Source organism: Anolis carolinensis, chromosome 4, assembly GCF_035594765.1.
Source record: "Anolis carolinensis isolate JA03-04 chromosome 4, rAnoCar3.1.pri, whole genome shotgun sequence".
NCBI classification, from domain to species: Eukaryota; Metazoa; Chordata; class Lepidosauria; order Squamata; family Dactyloidae; genus Anolis; species Anolis carolinensis.
Window position 1 is genome coordinate 219,112,753 of NC_085844.1, and position 20,502 is coordinate 219,133,254.

At 39.6% G+C, this 20,502-nt stretch overlaps 1 protein-coding gene across 14 annotated transcripts in view; it reads right to left on the bottom strand.

Annotated features, from left to right (window-relative positions):
- Positions 1-20,502, bottom strand: part of epb41l1 (erythrocyte membrane protein band 4.1 like 1) — a 220,189-nt gene that overhangs the window by 175,608 nt on the left and 24,079 nt on the right. For 12 of the 14 annotated variants that reach the window (XM_062978832.1, XM_062978835.1, XM_062978831.1 and 9 more), the window contains exons 2-3: positions 14,876-14,932; positions 13,481-13,525 (exon numbers count right to left, since the gene is read on the bottom strand). The exons of 1 other annotated variant lie outside the window; for it this stretch is intronic. The gene's annotated coding sequence lies outside the window, so the exon portion shown is untranslated. The remainder of the gene's footprint in view (positions 1-13,480; positions 13,526-14,875; positions 14,933-20,502) is intronic. One more of the 14 variants, XM_062978826.1, reaches the window with a different exon arrangement.

Sequence of the window (20,502 nt, forward strand, 5' to 3'; positions counted from 1 at the left end):
AACATGCCCAGCTCTCTTAATATGCTCCTCATAGGGCTTGTTCTCAAGACCCATACTTCATCAAATGGAACTGGGGAAAATGGGGGGGGGTGGACAGGGAAAAGTGGGAGAAATTGTCTTCTTTGTGTGTGGAATCGTCTTACACAGGATCACCTCTTCCTGCCTCTAACTCAACCATCCAAATAGAGGAGACAGGAGGCATCATTCTTAAGGCAGACATTCCTTCTCTTTCCCTCCCAATCTTACTCTCAAGGAGTCAGAAGACATTGTTCTTAAGGCACTATAGGTTATTGGGCGCTGAACTGAATTCAGATTGTTGTTTTATATACTAGCAGTTTTATTTCGTATTGCACTGTGTGTTTATTTTATACCTTGTTTTAGGCATCTTGTGCCATATGTAAGCTACCCTGAGTCCCTTCGGGGAGATGGAGGTGGGGTACAAAAATAAAGCTATTAAGGCAGACACCACTTTCTGGGCCCCTCTCCTTCCCCTTAAAATTCCCTTATTCTCAACTGCGGAAATACGAAACCTACAAGGCACTAGGACTTATTGTAGTTGGTTTAAAAAAGAGGGGAAACAAAGTTAAAAAGCTAGCAGTAGCACTTTCGAATGCTAAATTTACTATGAAGGAGAAATGACAGGAAAACAAAGTGGTGATATCATGACATTGCTGTATTCCTAATGTTTAATTTATTTGAAAGAAATTACCATGCCAGGCTCATGAAGCAGGATTTTAGGAGAGAAATTTCAATGCTTGTTAGGAGACTGCCCATAGGAAGGCCCATTACTGCATGTCACTAAAGCAATTCAACACAGGAAAAATTGACAGATTCCATCCCACACGTTTCCCCTCACTTTCTCCCATTTCCACATGATTCATGAGCTCAGAAGATGAGCTCTCCTTGTCTGCTGTTCCCCCAATTTCTAATCACTTCTAAAACAGTTCCCTGATGAAGCATCAGAGACGACAGGCAGAAGTCTGTTTGCGACGTCTGATGCGCTCCATGATGCTTCGCCAAGGAAATGTTTTAGAAGTGTTTAGAAATTGTGTGGGGGGGGGAGGGGGGGGTTGCATGTGATGAAGCCCTTAGTCTAACACTTAAATCACTACATCACACTTGCTTTCAACTACTAATAGTACTACTAGTACTATTACTAAAATGAGAGGGTGCTGTATGAAGCCTTCTGCTTTCAAAAACAAACGAATAGAACTTTAACAGAAACAAGACAAAACAATACAATATTGAGTTTACATTGGAACAACAACAAAAAAAGGGTGCAGGAGAAACTATCAAGGATATTAAAATGTGTTATCCAAGAAATTTGCTCAGGTGTGAATGAGCTGGAAAGCAAAGTTTAATCTGACTGTAAGCACTGCACTGAAAGGAAATACTGTAAAATGAAGCTGGTTTGGCATTTGATTAGAAAAAGATGAAAGGGGATAAGATACACACTGTGTAGATATTCCAAAAACTGCCTACCTTGACTGCAATAAATGGACTTTTCTGATGCTCTCTGCAACCCTGGGCACACTATTTTTCACCCAATAGCACAAGGTATTGATCGAAAACTGCATCAATTTAAAGATGCTGTTACTAGTCAGAAGCAATTTTGGTGATATTAAAAGATTCATTGATAAGGGACTAGACAGAATAAGAAATTCCAAGCACATGCAGACCAAAACAAAAAACAAAAAAACAGTTGCAGGAGGAATTTATTAAGGTTGAATTTCAGCTGAATTGTCCCAAAAGAGAATTCAATCGCCGGCAGAGAGAGAAGCAAAGTCTCTTTGTAAAGTCCACAAGAAAAAAGATAGGGGAAAACACAAATTAAAAAAACAGGACTGGATAACTTTGGCAAGTTTGGGGGTGAATTCCTCTTCAGACTCACTAGTAGAGGACACAGAGTGTAATGTCCATCAAAACCTTAATTTTGTTTTGTCCATCAAAACAAAATTAAACACAACTTCTTGGAGGCATTATGGAATATGTTTCTCCTTGCAATAAAGACTTATTCACAAACACATTTTGGGGAAGAAGGTCTGAGGACCTAAAATATAATTGAGAGGGGCATATCCCTGAAACTGAATGAGAAAATTGGGGAAAAAATGAAACACGGTATCAAACTGGTTTGGGTTGAGAGTGAAAGAACACTGCATCCAAATATGTATCACATTGAAGAGTGAAGGATGAAGCCCAGACTACAAATACATTACAAATGTGGGAAGCACACAAAATGTATTTATTTTATTTTATATATTTTATTTCATCAAAATATGTATCTCCCACCCTCCATCCAGAGATCCCAGGGCAGAGAACAATTTAAAACAGTATAAAGTGAAAAGCATACAAAACGATACAAAACAAGGGGGAAATAAAGTTGAACAGTTAAAATAATTTAAAACCATTTAAAACTATTTCAGCCCCAAAGGTTTTAGCAAACCTTCATATTTTCATTAGGTACTAGAATGACAGCAATTGTGGTGCCAATAAGGCCTACAAAGGAGAGTACGACTTAACAGAGGAAGTCCTCTCCTATGTTCATCAACAGCATATTGCCCTGACTAATGGACTGGAGATGAGAGCCCTCAGTAGATCTTATACTTCAAGTAGACACATACATGGATGCTCCTTCAAATATTTAGGTTCTAAGCCACTCAGATAAAAACAATACAAGCAAAAAGCCTGTGCCAATAATATTAATCTAGCTATCCCAGTTGCATTTACAAAACGCAATTTCTATCTGCACTTCAAATGTAAGAAGGAGCCAAAATGGTAAACACAGTTGCAAGAAATGTTATCAAACATCAAAACCAGCTGTATTTAGCCATACATTTGAGTGGGGGAGATTAAATGATACGGTTTCAATTAAGACTGTGTTGCATATGCTCTCAAACTATTATAACTGTGCATTGTGAACCTGGAATGTTCCACTGGAAGGCAATGGTCAACTGTTAGCAATGTTGACAGCTATGAGGGAACAAATAACTCAATTATAATACTTGGATTCTACTTTAATTGTCATGGCTGCATCCCATAGTAGGGTTAGGTCCTACTATGTCATCATATGGATTAAGTTCAGAAGACCTCAGAGAGCTATCCAGGGTGCTACTTACAATCTGAACAGATTGAATAGAACAAATTACAGAAAGCAAAGATCATTAACAGAAGTAGAGAAACAGTAGACTAAGACTGAAATACAATAAAAGGTTTATGATGAAAAAAAATGTATGCTTTCAGTAAGGAATGAGTTCTGCTGGAGAACAACCCAGAAATCAACAGAAATTTAAGTGGGAACACATGCTACAAGCTGATAGTAATAAAGACATATCAAAAGAGAAACATGGAGGTGCGGTATCACAGCAACACATCATGATTTTCCATCCTATACACACCACAAACGGGCAGTAAAAAAGCCCTGGCTACATGCTCATTACTAATGCATGTGACAGATGAAATGGCAAATGCAGTACTTGGAGGAAGACTGGACCAACAGTATCTAGTTGCATTTATGGACCATCCTTTCTCTAATCAACAGCATACATGGCTTCCCCGTCTCCTAGTTTTAACCGTACAACAATCCTGACCATAGGTAATCAGCCTAAGGTCACCAAGTGATCACTCTGACCATTACAACACTGAAAACGGGTGGACCAACATAGAAAAAGAATGGCATAGTGGATGCTGAAAAATTATGGTCACTGGAAGCCAAAATCTGGAGGATTACACATTACATAGTACTGGCTTATTATTATATACTACTATAGAGTGTAATCTTGTCACTTGGAGAGAAAGCGAAGGGTAAAAACTATGGCCATGTGACACTTCCTTGTGAGATCTTTACTGTTTCCTGGAAAGTCATTGGGTTAGATGATTTGTAAGTCACTAAAAGATCATATTAGATTTTATCCCACTGTATCAAAATTATCAGAGCAACATGAAAGATGAGATTAAGAATCCTCTGTAGAATGTGTTCTTGAATGATAGTTTTTTAAAAAAGTAAATAATCATATGATACTTTAAAAAGAAAACTCCTACCCAATCCAGCCATCTTAAAACCTCACTGACTTCAGCTTCCAGCAACTCTCTAGAACCATCATATCAACTATTACGTTAAGAAAACCAGGGGGTTACACACACAAAACTGTCATCTACCTCTCAGGTTGCAAACAACATATCACTTTAGTAGCAGCAGCTGATTGATTGAAGCAGACATAATCTTAGGAAAAAGTACACCAAAAAGGTTCGGGTCACTTCTTTATCTCTTTCCTGTTTGATATACAGACATGCTGATTTGTTTGAGCTGTAGAATGAAACTAAAGATAGATAACAGACTCATATATACTTTGAGAGGGCTGTCATTCCACTTCTTTTTGTAAGGATCCTAAAATGCTTGCTGAGAATAATCATGACCTGAGTGCAGTGTCTGCAAAACATCAACAAGATAGGAAGCACAATGTCTCATACAATCTTGCAGTAAGACAAGTCTTCAACCCACATTCTCACATGATGTCTCAGGTTCAACACACATTTGTATTTACATAGTTTCTGAACTAGGGAACAGTTTAGTGGGCTAAGTGTTGAACTAGGATGAATTGTTTCAGCCATGAAAACCCACTGGATGGCCTTGAGAAACTCACTCTCTTTCAGAGGAAGGCAATGACAAGTCTCTTCTAAATAAATCATGTCAAGAAAACTTTGCTGTAAGCCTGAGTCAACTTGTAGGCATATAATAGCAATGGTTTCTAAACTGAGTTTTAAAACCCATAATACTGGGATGAATGCATCAAACTGTATCTTTTCTTTTTTTAAAATATAAATACAAAAATGAGTGTATTTAGATGAGTTGTAAGAAACCTGTATCCATCGTGATATCACATTTGCTTGAGAAAAGAAGGAAATATATATTCGGAAATGCATAGGACTGCCATCATATGTGGCTGTTTTCAGCAGCATGTGCCGGTTCTGCTTTAGTTTAGCCACAGAGCCACTGGCTCCCATTCCACAATGTACAGCTACTTCCGGTGGGGCCACATGGCTAAACTAAAGCAGTACTGTGGCATCACAGGAGGCTTCCCATGTTGCATTGGCAACAATGGAGGGAAACCAGGTAGCAAACACTTTGCCCTGTGGGGTAGTGTTTCTGGAAAGTCGTGTGATGTGGAGCATAAGGTGACAGGTTCTCCATGCCCCTTGACAGGCATTGCCAGATTCACCACAATCCGTGATTATTCCTGCAGCCAATATGATAAGGTCCTAATACTTCTCTATTTTCAATTGTGAGTAATGGATACACACATGTTTGAATGCTAGCCTCACACACATTAAAAAAAAGTAAAATCTGTCTACATAGAACAATATATATTTCAACAGAAATAGCTAGAGCACAGCCTTTCTCCCTGGTATGTCTGTATTCTTCAAAGAAGAGGTTCAGATGGAAGATATTATTAAAATATGTTGCCATTTACAAGTAGCCTGCAGCTGTACATCACAAAGACCATTACAACTATGCTAAAAAAAGCAGGGAGAATGGGAAGAAAAAAAAGTTCTAGCAACACCTCTAATAATGCCTGATTTATTTCAGAATGAGCTCTTGGGGATTGTAATCCATTTTTCAGGTACTCTAATCGAATGATATTAAAGCAATGGTTATTTAAACACTGTTACATATGGGAGTGAAACAGGGTGTAACAAGATACAGTAAGATTCAAATTGTCATGGTGGGTGGTTAGGTCATAAGTTCAGAACATAATATAATAGATGGAAATGTCACAGTTTTCATCTTTCTGTATTCTTGCACCTTACCCCATCTTCAATTATATAATTGTCCTTAAATACCTATGCTTTAATATCAGAACATCCTAAGAAGTGGATTAAAATATAGAAAACCTCATGATAAAATAAGTTTGAATAGTTCTGCAAGATTCCTCTCCTTCCCCTTTTCTTTTCCTTTGTATGCTATAACAGATTAATATGAGTGCACATTTGAAAAATGCTAGAAGATGGGATTGTTAGCTGCCTTGAGTCCCCATGAGAAAGGTGAGGTGTAAATGAAGTAAATAACGTGTTGTTGAAGGCTTTCATGGCCGGAATCACAGGGTTGTTGTATGTTTTCAGGGCTGTATGGCCATATTCCAGAAGTATCTTCTCATGACGTTTCGTCCACATCTATGGCAGGCATCCTCAGAGGTTGTGAGGTATATACCTCACAACCTCTGAGGATGCCTGCCATAGATGTGGGCGAAACGTCAGGAGAGGATACTTCTGGAATATGGCCATACAGCCCAGAAAACATACAATCACACTGAAGTAAATAATAATAATAATAATAATAATAATAATAATAATACTTCTGATTGCAATAGATCTCTATATCCAATACCTATCAGAGTCCATGTTTACTTTGACAGGTACTGTGAAACCAGCAAAAAGAGAGAGAGAGAAAGAGAGAGAGGGAGGGAGGGAGGGAGGGAGGGAGGGAGGGAGAGAGAGAGAGAGAGAGAGAGAGAGAGAGAGAGAGAGAGAGAAAATAACAAGAGTCCCTCAACATGCAGAACAAAGAACTTTTATATAATAGTCATAATGACAGAGATTGGATATTTATTTGCTTGTTTCTTTATTGCATTTATATCCTGCCTTTCTCCCCAAATTAGCTTACAATCATTTTAAAATTGCCACTAAAACCTCAGCATCTAATCTCGAGTATTGTTCTTTTCAACTTTGACTCTGTTTTCAATCTAGGAAAATGTAAAAGAACACCACCCACTACTTTAAGCAGAACAACACCCACCTTGCATTGTTGTACTTCCCTATCAGCTATGAGAATAGAGTGGAAAGATGACATTATTCTATTCATGATGTTTTTCAGTAGCAGCCCTGAACACACATGCTGCTAGTTATCCTGCCACATGCACTTGTACATTGCCAATAGTAGCCACTTCCTGCCATCTGATTAACTTCAAGGAGACCCCTTCCATTTCCCCAGATGGGCAGAAAATTCACAAGGATTACTTGGTTATCCTGTGATCATTAAACTGCCTTCCACACAGCAACATTTTTGCTTCAGCATTCAACCAAACAAACTCTGTGCTAGATGGAAAACTTGGTGGGATTATGGCATCAGATCCCACAGTGACTCTACACACAGACACATAATGTTTTGTATGCAAACACTCACTTGGCAATGGCAAAGATGCTCTGAAGAAGACTGAAGACTGAATGCAAAGGAAAGACTCTCCTCAGATCTGAATTCAAGCGCTTTGGATGCTTCAGTTCTTTTATAAGATAATTTGCAGATAATTTTATGGTCCAGAAGGTAGAAGAGGCAACAAGGGGATCAGCAACTCTTGATCTAATCTTAACAAATGTGGAAGACCTGATCAATACAGTTGAAGTGGTTGGATCCTTAGGGGCAAGTGACCATGTGCTCCTGCAGTTTGCAATACAAAGGAATGCTGAAACTAAGACAAGTCAAACACGCATTCTGGACTTTAAGAGAGCTGACTTCCAAAAAATGAAGGAATTACTGAGCGGCATTCCATGGACGCCGATATTAAAAAACAAGGGAGTTAAGGATGGATGGGAGTTTTTCAAAAGTGAAATACTCAAGGCGCAAATACAAACAGTGCCAACAAAGAAGAAAAATAAGACAAGTGCAAAGAAGCCAGAATGGATGTCCAAAGAACTTCTAACTGAGCTAAAGCTCAAAAGTGACATGCACAAGAAGTGGAAAAGGGGAGAAATCACCAAAGAAGAATTCAAACGTATAGCCAACACCTGTAGGGAAAAGGTTCGCAAGGCTAAAGCGCAAAATGAGCTCAGGCTTGCCAGGGACATAAAAAACAACAAAAAAGGCTTTTTTGCTTACGTTGGTAGAAAAAGGAAGAAAAAGGAGGCGATAGGGCCATTGCAAGGAGAAGATGGGGTGATGGCGACAGGGGACAGGGAAAAGGCAGAACTACTTAATGCCTTCTTTGCCTCGGTCTTCTCAGAAAAAGAAAGCCATCTTCAACCTCAGCAACACGGAATGGACGAAGGATTGGGGGAAATCCAACCCCAAATAGGGAAACAAGTTGTCCAGGAACACTTGGCCTCTCTAAACGAATTCAAGTCCCCAGGGCCAGATCAGCTACACCCAAGAGTACTGAAGGAACTAGCGGAAGTTATTTCAGAACCACTGGCAATTATCTTCGAGAGTTCTTGGAGAACGGGAGAAGTCCCAGCAGATTGGAGGAGGGCGAATGTGGTCCCTATCTTCAAGAAGGGAAAAAAGAACGACCCAAACAATTACCGTCCGGTCAGCCTCACATCAATACCAGGCAAAATTCTGGAAAAGATCATTAAGGAAGTGGTCTGCGAACACTTAGAAACAAATGCGGTCATTGCTAATAGTCAACACGGATTTACCAAAAACAGGTCATGCCAGACTAATCTGATCTCTTTTTTCGATAGAGTTACGAGTTGGGTCGATACAGGGAATGCTGTGGATGTAGCGTACCTGGATTTCAGTAAGGCCTTCGACAAAGTCCCCCACGACCTTCTGGCAAACAAACTAGTAAAATGTGGGCTAGACAAAACGACGGTTAGGTGGATCTGTAATTGGCTAAGCGAACGAACCCAAAGGGTGCTCACCAATGCGTCGTCTTCATCATGGAAAGAAGTGTCAAGTGGAGTGCCGCAGGGCTCCGTCCTGGGCCCGGTTCTGTTCAACATCTTTATTAACGACTTAGACGAAGGGTTAGAAGGCACGATCATCAAGTTTGCAGACGACACAAAACTGGGAGGGATAGCTAACACTCCAGAAGACAGGAGCAGAATTCAAAACGATCTTGACAGACTAGAGAGATGGGCCGAAACTAACAAAATGAAGTTCAACAGGGACAAATGCAAGATACTTCACTTCGGCAGAAAAAATGGAAATCAAAGATACAGAATGGGGGACGCCTGGCTTGACAGCAGTGTGTGCGAAAAAGACCTTGGAGTCCTCGTGGACAACAAGTTAAACATGAGCCAACAATGTGATGCGGCTGCTAAAAAAGCCAATGGGATTCTGGCCTGCATCAATAGGGGAATAGCGTCTAGATCCAGGGAAGTTATGCTCCCCCTCTATTCTGCCTTGGTCAGACCACACCTGGAATACTGTGTCCAATTTTGGGCACCACAGTTGAAGGGAGATGTTGACAAGCTGGAAAGCGTCCAGAGGAGGGCGACTAAAATGATTAAGGGTCTGGAGAACAAGCCCTATGAGGAGCGGCTTAAAGAGCTGGGCATGTTTAGCCTGCAGAAGAGAAGGCTGAGAGGAGACATGATAGCCATGTACAAATACGTGAAGGGAAGTCATAGGGAAGAGGGAGCAAGCTTGTTTTCTGCTGCCCTGCAGACTAGGACACGGAACAATGGCTTCAAACTACAGGAAAGGAGATTCCACCTGAACATCAGGAAGAACTTCCTCACTGTGAGAGCTCTTCGACAGTGGAACTCTCTCCCCGGGGCCGTGGTGGAGGCTCCTTCCTTGGAAGCTTTTAAGCAGAGGCTGGATGGCCATCTGTCGGGGGTGCTTTGAATGCGATTTCCTGCTTCTTAGCAGGGGGTTGGACTAGATGGCCCATGTGGTCTCTTCCAACTCTACTATTCTATGATTCTATGATTCTATAACAAAAACTGAAAAATTGGGGCAGATGTCCTGGAAATTCCTCCAGGCTGACAGGTTAACCATTGACTTAATTGTAATGCAATGTGCTTTTCATTTTTCCTTGCTGACATGCTCACACTTGGAGGTGAAACTAAGTGCACTGTACAAAATGAAAAGCTTTGGATATAACAACAGCTTTCAATCACAGTCAGGGTTCAAATTTTGGAGATCTAACAATTTGTACATCCAAAAATCCCAAAAACAGAGTTCTCCTTACTTTGTACTGCCTAGATGTAAACTTACCACCTGCAGAGCATTCATCAATTTGTTTTTAGATAGAGAAGTGAGAAGTCTGGAGTCCAGGGAAAATAGAAATTCTAAAGATTAAACAAGAATCCTGCCAAGGTGTTAAAGACACAGACAATGAGCAAAATAGCTAAGGGGATTGTTAAATAATATGACCATAGCAGTATCTTTATCACCAGGAAGACTGAGATTCCAGATAAGCAATACAACAGACAAAAACGGCCAGGATTTCTATCATGCTAAACTAGACACTGGCAGATTCACAAATATAAGCTCTAAGGTGATGGAAGCTGAGTTTCGAAGCAAAGGGGACATGCAAGTAAAAAGTGTAGGGTTGTTTTTCCTCCACTTTACAGGAATCTGCTTCCCAATGTTATTTTAATCCCAAGTATGCATGGGCTCCAATACAGGTTCTTTCTCAGCATCAGTGCAGTAATTCCACAAGAAGGTATTTCAGACCAAGTTGTGAAATTGTGATCTTCAATATGATTGCCAGCTAGATGTGCAGCAGGAAAAGCAAAATCTTAACTTTAGAAAGAATTGTATGCTATGAACAGATGAAGGCAACAATATCACACATCTATCAAATTTCACTCCCATTATGATAGTTATCACTATCTGGATAGGATCACTGGAGCAGACAGAAATGTATTTTCATGTTGATCTTTTGCAGAAGAGGTCTCACAAGAGATCAGGGGCAAAGTATGCCTTTCAGAACAAAGCTACTAAGTTTGAACACGTGTGAGAGATTGAGCTACAGCAATGGTTATCAACCTGTGGGTTCCCGGGTGTTTTGACCTACAACTCCCAGAAATCCCAGTCATTTTATCAGCTGTTAGGATTTCTGGAAGTTGAAGGCCAAAATATCTGGGGACCCACAGGTTGAGAAACACTAAACTAGAGTAAGGAAGCATGCCAAGCACTGAGATACATATCAAAGTCTTGGTCTATCTGTAAATGTCTCTTTCTTTCTTTCTTTCTTTCTTTCTTTCTTTCTTTCTTTCTTTCTTTCTTTCTTTCTTTCTTTCTTTCATTGACTTAAATTATTGACACATTCCAAAAGTAATCACAGGTATTAAAAAACCAGCAAAGAAACAGGATTAGCAGATGGTAATAAAGATGAAAGGAAAGCTTTTTTCTAAAACAGTAGCTGTCAAAAACATGTCGATTAAGGCAATGTTGGCAAGCACATGGCTGTAGGTGTGCTTCATCTTGACAGGTAGTATTAAAAGGGGATGCAAATGATGAGTAGGTAGAGATAGGCCTTCTACTTTTTCTTAAACATGGTGAGAAGAAAGATAACATAAGGTTTATCTTTCTTATTCCTGTTCAGTTGCTAAGTGCGTGTTAGAAATATCTCTTATTTCCAGTTCATTTAGACTTAAATATATGAAGTCATCAATTTCAATATCCAAAGCCAAACTATTCTCCTAGCCATGGTGGAATTCTAGGAAATGCAACATCTAAAGTAGGGATAAGAAACATTTTTACAGCATAAGGGATACATTCTCCTTCAAAGGGCAGTATCTGAACTGTGTACTAGAAATGGGCAACAGCCATGTCAAAACTGGCAACCTCATCAGAAGGCCAAATTTGGTGGCATATGTGGATTTCTTTTCACTTTTGCCACGGAGCCCACTGACTCTCATCTCACAATATACATCTACTCCCGGTGGGGCTCTGTGACAAAAGTGAAGAGGAACCGGCCTATGCAGCCACAGCGCAAACACAGGAGGCTTCCAATGTTCATTGACAATAATGGGAGGAAGTTGGGCTGCAGATGCTTCCCGCATGGGATGGGGTTAAGAGGAAAGTCAGGCAATACGGGGCAGAGGGCAAAGGGTTCCCACCTGCGCCCCCGCCAGGCCCCGATGGATTTGCCACAATCTGTGGTGAATCCAGTAGCTAACGTGATTCATTCCTGAATGAGTTTATCCTTGGTATAAGCCATCTAGCCCAGAACTGCCAACATTGTTTGGTAATGGTTTTCCTGGGTTTCAGGCAGACATCTCCGAACTGAAGATGCCAGAGATTTATCTTGGACCTTCTGCACACAAAAGCATTTTACGGATGAGCTATGCCCTTCCCATGGGGGGGGGGGGAGGTGAGGGAGGAAGAGAGAGAATAGAATCACCAATCCCTGCAATAATATAGGGCAAGTCCCTTGGAATTACTGGGCAGAAATGGCTCATAAAAATTTACAAGCCAACCAGTTCAGAGAGAAAAACTGATAGCCCTGCAGGCACAAGCATGCATTTTATCTTCACCCATGGCAGTGACCCATTTACAGCTTTCCTCAAAGACATGGATTCCCCTTATGTCACTGAGATGATATTTGCCCTGACAAGATTGCAGTCAGTGTTTTGTACACACTGAGTGGGGATTTCTCTCTTGTTCTAGAGGGTGACACAAACCTTATCCTGCAGAAGAAATATTACCAGGTTTTGTCTTATCTAAATACCTGCAACTCATGGTGCATGATGACATTGACAAGAGAGGAATGGAAGAAAGATCAGCTGATCATCTCAAATATGTAAGGTCCAATTGCTATTGCCAGCTTGAGAAGTCCTCAATGGATCTTTATGGGATTCAAATAAGTATTGTCTTACAAATCAGAAATTGATTCCATGGTTCTACTCTAACAAGAAGCAGTAACTAAGATTTATGCCACTAAGAATTAATTTTTTAAAAAAGATTCCACATGTCATGCTGCAATCACATTTATTAGAGCCAATGCTTGGGAAAATTATTTTTAACTGCAGTTTCCACAATCCCCAAGCCAACATGATCGTATTTCCAAATTCTAACAGTAACAATGGCATTTCACCACAGTTAGTGTAATACCAGCTGGTGGCTCCAGTATTAGAGGGTGGCTGGTCTGAGTCTGAGGTTAAAGGAACTGTCCAAAGTACTAAACAAAGTACTAAAGGAACTGTTTAGTACTTTGGACAGTTCCTTTAAAGTTTAGACTAAACCCTGAAGTAGCCTCTTTCATTCCAGTGGCATGGAAGCCACAAGACACAACTTCCAGGAACATAGACAAGATTTTTTAAATAACTTAATGAGGCATTATACAATCATGCAAACCACAAGCTCACCATAAAAAATGAAATCACTCATACAGCAGGTTCTCACTCTATACAGAAAAACAAATTCCCATTGTCTGCATCAGATTTCCACTAGTGTTTCCCAGAGGTAGCATATAAACCATGAATGGCATACACAAATCTTGTCACCTGATAGTTTATTTTAGAATTGTGTTATCTGTGAATTACTTTTATTCTATTATGTACATCACAAAATAGTACATCATGACCTGAACTGCAAGTACACTTTCATTCTGTTCTGGTTAGATCTCTTATGCTTTCCCTTTGAACTACTGCTACCACAAGGAAAGAGAAGAATCAGTGGCGGGCAGATGCATGTACAAAATCCAAATTACAGAATATGATGCCTAAAGTATCCTTAAACAAGACATAATACTTTCCTAGTTTCTACACTCTGCAGTAGGATCTGTGTTTGCACACGAGCCAGACTGCCTACCTGTCAGGACCTCCTTCCCATTCTCCTTGAGACAGGGACACATGACTGAAATAAAATGTATAAGGAAACATGAGTAAGACCAAGGTCTGCATGAGACCAAGAGATTGCCCACCTCTTATTTATGTGCTAACTGCTATACAAAATAACTTGAGCCACTATTGAGACATTTATTATGGTATCAATAATGAAGTTACGTTGGGTGAAACTGGAAGAAGTATAGTTGTGAAAGGATTCTTCCTTAAACTAATAAATCTCATGGGGACCAGGAAAAAAGTATCCACAGGGCTCCAGATTCAGAGCAATATCATGAATGGGGCTGGGCAGGAGAGGCATGTATTAGGAGCAAAAAGTCAACTCTAGTGCTCCTTGGTTTACCTGCCTGTAGCCCTTTCCCCAAGTATATTTTTCATTGTGGCTGGAGGAGAAGGCTATTCTGTTAACAGTTTCTAAAGGGGAAAATGGCTTAAGTCCAATCACTCATGTGGTCCTTTAGATTTGTTTGGAAGAATGGGATCCTTGAAATCTCTGCTTTCTTGCACATCAACATTTCACCATCTAGAAAGCACAGGGTGCAACAAAGATTCTTAGGACAAAAATATATAAGTAAAAAGGTGAAAACTTGTAAATAGTATTCTGTAATAATAATAATAATAATTTTATTCTTATATCCCGCCCCATCTCCCCGGAGGGACTCGGGGCGGCTTACATGGGGCCATGCCCAGACACGACAGCACAAATCAGATAAAACATTAAACCGAGCAGTAAAACTTCAACATGATTAAAAACAGTCATAAAAGTCAATTCTGTACAATTTGGAACCACATCTGTCCAAAATGAGACCGGTGAATCCTGATCCCAACATCTTTCAAAGCACTTACTTTTACATAACATATAATAAGACCCCAAGTGTACAACTCCCATTCCTAATTATAGTGGAAACATACTTGAACTCGACATATTTCCATATTTATCAATATCTTTGCTAACAGAAAGGTCTAAATCCTGTTGTTAGTCCTAACTAGAGTAAACCCAATAATGGAACTTACCAAGGTGTTGTCTCTGATTGAATGGGTCTACTTTAGTTGGGATTAATCAACAGGATGTCAAATGCCAAATGTCTGTTGCATGGAGCTCTGATAATATGTTCAGCAAAAGAACTAAGTTGCCTGCAGGTAATGCAACCAAAGGAGTCCATCTGTGGTTTCTAAGACTAAAACCTTCCAGGAAGTGAAATTATGTTTACAAAAAAAACCAAAAAAAAAACAAGTAAACTCTGAAACAGTAGCAAATGTTTTTAAAAAGAGTAAGACCTTTTTCACTGATCACCTTTTGTTCAAACAAATGGTAGTAAGAAATCTAATTAAAAAAACAATTGAACACCCAGAGAAAACTTACCAAGTCTCCACCTGTTGACCTTGGAATTTTTGTCTCTGTTCAAAGAGTGCTCCAAACCTAAGAGACAGAAAATTACAGAGAGATTGGAAGGTAGTTTTGCTTTTTCTGAAAAGTTCAAAGCTGAGTCTCCTACTGGATTTGTCACAGTCAATATACCTTCCATTTCTTAATAAGATAAGGGATTTTCTTCATTACTCTGTAATAGTGAGAACAGCTCCCATACCAACTACTACGTGAGTTGTTGGTGCATATATTATGCTTCACAGTTCTTGCAGCAAACATGGACATACATTTCTAAAAAGAACATTTGCATAGGACAACCTTCAACTTCATCTCCTGGACAAACTCACCTAGTTTGTTTTAGGAAATACCAATGAAGCAACAAGAAAACAATTGTCATGTATGGAACCACCCTGCTACAGCTAACCAAAATCATTAAAATGATGTCTGCATGTCAAATATAAAACAGGAACTTTGCATTCAACAAAGGTGAATGCAAAAGGAGCACTGACTCTGGTTAGCTAGTCAGTTTTCCCTGTGTGTTTGCCAGAAGACCTGCATATGAACAAGGAGGTATTTACTACAGCCAGTTCTGGGAAAACAATCATCTCTCAGCAAATGAAATGGATACTATTCTGGCCTGCACAGCAAATTGTTAATCACATTCTAATGCTAGGGCCATCTGTCCTGTGTTCCATTATTATATTCTTTACTTCCCCCCATGGCTGCTCCAATTGATACAATGTGATCACTCAACTGTTCTGAAAGGTATTACAAGAACCTTGGCTATAGGTACAGATCCCTTCTGCTGCTTTATTAGTAACAGACAAAAACAAAAGCAAAACAGGTTAAACCTGAAAAAACAACAAACAAACAAATACCATATCCTTTAACCCAATGTCAAAGAGACATAAATCCAATAACCTGATACTATAGTCTGATACAGTAGTCTTAAATTTAAAAAGTCTTTCAATTACATACCCTATTTACTCAAATCTATTTTTTGGATAAATTACCTCCCCAAAATTACCTTTGCGTCATATGGTAATCTTAGTGCTGAGGCAAAAGAAAAAGGGAAGCTGCTTCAGGAGCACCTGGAGCTCCTATTTGAGGGATGTCATGGCCCTGGCTCAGCGCTACGCAATCCTGGGATTTGTAGTTTGGTGAGCCACTAGCGTTCTTTGGCAGAGAAGGCTCAAGACCTTGTGAAATTATAGCCCTCATGACTCCATAGTATTGAATCAGGGCAATTAAAGTGGATTATTCTACAGAGTAGATGCACCTCAAGGTTTTCTTTCAATTGCTGGAAGCTTTGGTCCAGCTTCCATGCCATTTTATGTGCCTCTCCAGATGCTGACTACAACTTCTGTATCCCTTACCATTGGACAACATGACTTGAGCTGATGGGGTTGTGATATATTAACATCTGGAAGACTGAAATTTGCTCTGTTTAGGCAGGATAGTGGGGTATGAATTTATATACAAGGGGTATGAATATGATGTCTAACTTTGAAATGTCCTTTATCCTTTGTCTAACCTCCGAGCCACAAGTGCTGTTGGATTGCAGTTCCCATTAATCCCAGTCTACACTGCAGATCATCAAAACTGATGGAACTTGTCATTTAATAGCATCTTGGGATCTAAACTGGGTAACAACTAAAGAGAACAGATTACTATGTAAAAAAAATTACAGTTGGCCCTCTGTAGCCACAAATTCTCCATCCATTGATTCAATGGTCATTTGAAGGCAATCATAAGACTGGTGTGGTTCTTGGTCAAAACGAGTTTGACACCCCTGATTTAGAAGAATACACATATAAATGCCTTGTCTTCAAACATTGTATTGATCACTCCAAAAGGAAATATTTTGCAATCGTTGGGTATAGGCTTTTTTCAATTATTCAGGCATGGGGAAAGGGATAGGCTTCAGAGAAAAGCAAAGAAACCTGATTTTCATCTCATTTTTATGTTTTGCTTTTTTCTTAACCTTTAGAAAAAAAGCAAAGCCATGACACTAACACCCCATTCTTCACACAAGCACCTCCTCCTTCTCCTAATAACAATACAGAATACAGTCTAATTAACAATTTCCTGTACTTTTCACAATACCCCAAATCTACTGTCTCCATGTGTGTATGTGCCTTCAAGTCACCTGTGAACTTAGATCACAGGCAGCCCCACGTGAATTTCATAGGGTAAATTCTTCTTAGGTAAGTAATACTCAGATAGTTTTGCCAGTTCTTTCTGTTGAAATATAGCCTACAGGACTTGTTATTCATTGTAGTTTCCCATTCAAGTACTAACCAGACAAGTCCCTGTTTAGTTTCTACAACCAGATGAGATCTGAAGCCCTTTGGGTATTTAGTCTGGAGGACTACCTAGCAACTTAGAAACATTAGCATTAAAGCTAACATGTTAGCATAAGCGTATCTTGGAAATTAACCCATTAAAGTTGATTTTATGTTGTACTGTACATTATAAAATTAATGCGTTACTAATGACATTAGTTCTCTCTTTCCTTCTTTTTCCTTATTATTCTAATCTCTGCTCTGCAATCTCCCATATGAAGAACATATGAACATATGCAAAATAAAAGTGTTTGGCTATCAATAATGTGTTTTTATTACAAAATCTAAATTTTCCAGTTGTAGAACCTGAGATTTTGCAAATTGAATTCTGAGACCTATTCAAAATGAAACATAAGAATTTTTTCCACCAACCCAAACCAGCATGAGCTATAGCTAATATAACTTTTGACTAAAGTATGACCCCTAGATCCGCAGAATGGATAATTGTGGTTTCACTTAATTAGTTATTCACTTAGGAGAGGAAAAACCCAGTTTCCACTATTGCCACTGAGGACGGGTGCATGGATAACCTAGTAAGTATTGTGAAATAGTCAGCTTACAATACTCAAATCATGCAGTTAAATATTCAAAGTCACAGATGCTATCATCTATGTATTATAAAGGTGAGTGACAGTTTTTTATGAGTTACATACACAAAGTAAAACAATCCATGCCTGCAACACAAAGTCTGCAAGCTGTGGTCTTGTAGTAGCTTCACTTCTGCAAGTTTAGAATATTTAAGCATAGTTGTTTGATTTTAGTCTACTTCATTCAATCATGGGTATAGCCAAAGTGAGTCTAACAGTAAAGCACTACCCTTGACCACCAGGCAACTTATTTCGTGCTTGGAAGATTTAGTTACATACATACATGAACACTTTGACAATGACAGGGACTAGACACTTGCTTGTAAAAAAATCATTAAAAATAGGAACTTCAGATTTTTCAGCACCTAATTCAAAGATCGTACTTTTCAAATATCTGACTTTAAATATTAGTATCTCAAATGTGAGAGGGGCGACATCTAGTATTACCAAAAACAAAGTGGCAGATGCACAGCAAGTTGTTATCTGATCGGCAAGCCCAAGAATTTCTGCTATTCCAGTTCTGTTGGGTCTCTACTAACAAAACCTGCCAACTGTATTCTAAAAACAAAGCAACATGCATTGCAAGGACAGGTAAATACATTATAATAACTTTCTCACAATAGAATACTGATAATGCAATCCATCAGCAAGTGCATTCCATTAGTGTAATCTTTAAAGGTTCATTCAGAGAACAGCAATGAGGGTTTGACAGGTAGAGTGTGTGCATGTATCGGGGAAAATGCCTTTATTCTTGCAAGAACTCATTCCCGTCTTTTGCTATGGTCTGCTGTTGTTCTAAGATTATTTTGCTATCTATAATTGCTTTCTGATATTTTGTTGTATGCCAGTTTGGGGAACCTTGCCAAAATGCACCACATATAGAAATAGTTTCAGACTGTAAATTGACAATAAAGCTCACTTTAGCTGTAAATGCGGTTGCTCTTCAGCCTTTCAATACAATGAGTAAATTTGCACCAATAGGCTATATGTCAGCTGTCTGATTTCAGCTCCTTCTTTCTCAGCTTCAGTAAGACTCTTGCTTTTTAAAAAAAAAATAGCAAAAGTATTCTGATAACGAAGGCCATGAAAAATGCCAGCCCAACGTAACATGGGTGGCGGTGGCTAGGGGAACCTTCGCACAGTTAAAACTTGTGCACCAGCTGCGACCGTACCTTGGGAAGCCAGACTTGGCCACGGTGGTCCACGCTCTTGTTACATCCCGATTAGATTATTGCAACACACTCTACGTGGGCCTTCCTTTGAATACTGTCCGGAAGCTTCAACTAGTCCAACAGGAGGCAGCCAGGTTAATAACTAGAGTGACATACAAGGAGCGTACTACCCCCCTGTTACGTCAGTTCCACTGGCTGCCGATTAGCTACCAAGCACAATTCAAAGTGCTGCTGTTAGCCTATAAAGTGCTAAACAGTTCCGGCCCAGGTTACTTGTCCGAACGTGTCTCCCGTTATGACCCACTTCGTGTAATCGAAGATCTTCTGGGGAGGCCCTGCTCTCAGTCCCGCCAGCCTCACAGGTGCAGTTGGCGGGGACGAGAGACAGGGCCTTTTCAGTGGTGGCCCCCCGCCTATGGAATGCCCTCCCAACTGAAAATTAGACAGGCTCCCACCCTCCTGTCATTCCAAAAAAGAACGAAAACATGGTTATGGGACCAGGCTTTTCAGCAAGAGTAGCAGCAGAAATATGATATGACAACTGTATGACTCAATGACAGACCCCCTTTGGACTTGAAATGTGCTCTGAATGTATATTTATATGCATAATTATGTAGGTTTTTAATGTAGAGTCTTAATTTTAATGTAATTTTTATTTAAATTGATTTTTAATTTTCACGTAATTTGTTTTAATGTATGTCTTTATACTGTAAGCCGCCCTGAGTCCCCTGATGGGTGAGAAGGGCAGGGGAGAAATGATGTAATAAATAAATGAATAAATAAATGTAAAGCCCAGTTTTCTTCTCCATGAATAGCACCAGAGTAACCAGCTTAATTTGAGATCAGGGCCTTTGTCCTGTCACATTCAGAAACTATGTGTCCTTAAAAGTTTCTGCTTTGTCAGGTCTGGAGAAATATTAAGCAATTGTAATAAGTAAAGCATGCTAAATAAATCAAAATTAAAACTCCTTTCCCTGATAATGGGTGATAAAAATCTCAAGAAGGAAATCTCATTCACTTGCTCCCTCCAGGCTAAGATTACACTTTGAAGCTGCTAAATTTTTATGGTTTTAAAAACAAAAAATAAAACATTTATATATGTAGTTTCCCCCCGACATTAAGTCTAGTTGTGTCCAACTCGGGTGTGGTGCTCATCTCCATTTCTAAGCTGAAGAGCCAGTGTAATTCATACACATCCAAGATCATGTGACCGGCATGACTGTATGGAGCGCTGCTACCTTCCTGCCAGAGAGGTACCTATTGATCTACTCACATTTGCATGGTTTTGAACTGCTAGGTTGACAGAAGGTAGGACTAACAGCGGGAGCTCACCCCATTCCCCGGATTCGAATCGTTGACCTTTTGGTCAGAAAGTTCAACAGTTAAGCAGTTTAATCCCCTGCGCCACCGCGTGCTCCTAGGGGTATATCCAAATCTATCACTTAAAAAAAATCAAAAAGAATCACACTCTTCTCGATTCCTCATTCATGATATTTCAAAGTGTTATGTTCGAAGAAACC